The sequence below is a fragment of the Arachis hypogaea genome, chromosome 4 (genome assembly GCF_003086295.3).
Source record: "Arachis hypogaea cultivar Tifrunner chromosome 4, arahy.Tifrunner.gnm2.J5K5, whole genome shotgun sequence".
In the NCBI taxonomy this organism is placed as follows: Eukaryota; Viridiplantae; Streptophyta; class Magnoliopsida; order Fabales; family Fabaceae; genus Arachis; species Arachis hypogaea.
The window spans coordinates 28,892,970-28,895,911 of record NC_092039.1 but is presented as its reverse complement, the minus strand read 5'-3'; the positions used below and the strand labels follow the sequence as shown (position 1 = coordinate 28,895,911).

The 2,942-nt window shown below is 24.2% G+C and overlaps 1 long non-coding RNA gene across 1 annotated transcript; it reads left to right on the top strand.

Annotated features, from left to right (window-relative positions):
* Positions 1 to 393: 393 nt before the first annotated feature.
* LOC140184306 (uncharacterized) lies at positions 394 to 1,152 on the top strand. Its single transcript, XR_011880734.1, has 2 exons — positions 394 to 500; positions 817 to 1,152. It is a non-coding gene; the product is annotated as an uncharacterized lncRNA (long non-coding RNA).
* Positions 1,153 to 2,942: the final 1,790 nt, after the last annotated feature.

Here is a 2,942-nt window from a genome sequence, read left to right as displayed (position 1 = left end):
TTTAAAAAATTGTTTAAGAGCTTTTGAAAAAATAAAAAAATGCCCAATTTAGATAAACAACTTAATTAAATATCTTTTGAAAAAATAGTTTAAATAATAAATGCTTATATTAAAAATAGCTTATAATTTATAAATAAGTTATTTTGTATTTAGATCTTTAGTTTTAAAAATATTTATTTTAAAAGAAATATCATAAAAAAAATTATTATGAAAGAAATAATTTTTTTTCAATTTTTTCATAAACACTTAAATAACTTCTTAAAAAGCTATAATTTGGTTTTGAAAATTACACTAGATATTAATACTACTAAATAATTTAGGCCTTTTTTTTTTCTTCCTAACCTTATTACTTTTATATATATATATATATGTGCGTGTGGGGTAAAAGGAACATATACATGAATTCACATTTTCGTAAAGGGTGATAGTGAATTCCTCAGGAAGCATGGCCAACCACTTCTCGCAATACGCTATTCTCGTTCTTCTTCTTCTCACAACATGTAAGTTAATTCTTATCCTTCCTAGGAATGGAATCACAACTAGTTTTTGCATCTATATATCTTATCTATGATTTATTATAATGTTGCAACTTCTTGACTATGGAGTTAAATTTATTTAGTTACTAAAGATTGACCTGTTTTTTATAAATTATTTGACATTATATGACTTTTTTTAATTTAATTTATATTTGGTTGGTGTCCATCATTTTATGAATTTTGAAATTGTATTTTGTATGCTGAATTTTGAAAGTTACAAGAGCGAAATTTTGAAATAATGTTGTGACATGTGTAATGTGTTACATATATACGTATATAGGTGCTCTTATGATTACGGGGGCAAGTAATGAAGTATGCAACAAGAACGGTGGTGCTGATGGGAATAATTGCTCATCATTGCAGCCGAAACGATGTCATGAAAAGTTGTTTATGCCAATGGTAGGAGGGTGTGATAAACTATGGTGTCACGATAATTGTGCTCTTAAGCACCCTGGCCATCAACCTTATGGAAAATGCTTTAGCCACTATATGTATGTTTTCTGCAATTGCACCTTCAACTGTTAACGTCGGTGGTGTGTTGATCAAAATTTACATGAACTACAAACTAATGTATGAATTTAATTGGTAATAATGAAAGGTTTGATCAGTTTCAATATATACTTTAAGAAGTTTACTAAATTCAGTGCGATCAATATAATTTGCTACCAATATATTGACGAAGAAAATTGGGGAAAATTTGATTAAGCAAAATATTGAATCTTGTTAATAATTGAAATTTGATATATATAAATTTTATATATATTATTATACTCTTAAAATGTTTTTGTAGAGTACAAGCACAGACTAAATACACCTTATTTAAATTTAGAATGAACCGAAATTACTTAATGATTGCGACACACAAACTTAATTCGAAAACAAACACACAAACAAAATTGAATCATGAATAAAAACACATCAAAATCTATCAAATGATTTTGCGGCATTATGTATTTTTTCTTCTTTGTTTGATTAAATGAACAAAATAAGAAAAAAAACATGATGAGAAGTTTTGAGGAATTTTTTCTTTTTGTTTCTTCTTTTTTAATTTGTTTGATTTTTCTTCTCTTTTTTTTGGTTTTATTCCTCTCAAGATATACAGTGAAACAAGAAGAATTATAACAAAATAATTTACTCAGAAATGAACCGAAATTATATTTAGAAATAAATCGAAATTATATTTAAAATGAACCAAAAATTAAATTCAGAATGTAAACTCCTTTCAAAATCAGCATAGACCAAGTGGACCTTAATACCTTATTTAAATCATGGATGAATCGAAATTATTTAATGATTTCGACACACAAACTCAATTCGAAAACAAGCAGACAAACAAAAATTGAATCATGAACAAAAAATGAGAGGAGGAGGAGGAGGAGGAGGAGGAGGAGGAGGAGGAGGAGGAGGAGGAGGAGGAGGAGGAGGAGGAGGTGGTGGTGACGACGATAACGAAAGTGAAAAATAATAAAAAAGAAGGAAAAGAAGAAGACACAGCATCACGATAAAAAAAAGGAGGAAAAGAAGAAGACACAGCATCACAGAAAAAAAAAAGAAGTACGTAACTGTAAATTATTTGGATAAATTTAGATGCTAAAATTGTTTAAATGTGAAGAATAATTTTATAATTATATTAATAAAATAATTAAAAATAATATAAAATTTTAAATAAACTAAAACTAGATATTAAAAGAATAAATTGTACTTTTGATTTTAAATTATTATTTATAACATATAATCTCACAAATATTTTTATAGAACTCAAAATAAAATTAAAAATATAACTAACATTAAAAACTCTTAATAATTCATTCAACATGCAATTAGTGCTATAAATTATCTTTCTCTTTCATATATAAATGTGAAAAAGTCAATATAGAATTAATTAGAATAATATTTTTTAAAAAACATTAAGATGCATTTATAACTATTGAATTAATTTAAATTACTTAGATTAAATTATACTACTTTTTAAATTCCAATTATGTGACCAGTTTTTAAGTAATTTGTTGTGCTAATCACCCATAACTTCTAATTCATTACCAATTAATCATGATGTGATTTGAATTTAAAAAACGGTTTAATTCTAATCAATTAAATCAATTCAATAAATATAAATACATTCTCGTGAACTCAAATAAAAAACTTATCCTCATAGAATATATATTGGATAAAATATATTTTTATTCTTAAATTTAGTAAAAAAATTAAAAATATTTTTAAATTTTATTATTTTAATTTTATTCTAAAAATTTTTTATTTGTATTAAATATATTTTTAATAGTTAAATTTTTAAAAAATTTAGGACTAATCCAACAATAATGCATGACAATTATGTCTTATTTTACTTGTGTTAAAAATTATTTTTATAAAATTGTTATTAAATTAGTTCTAAATTTTTAGAAAAAT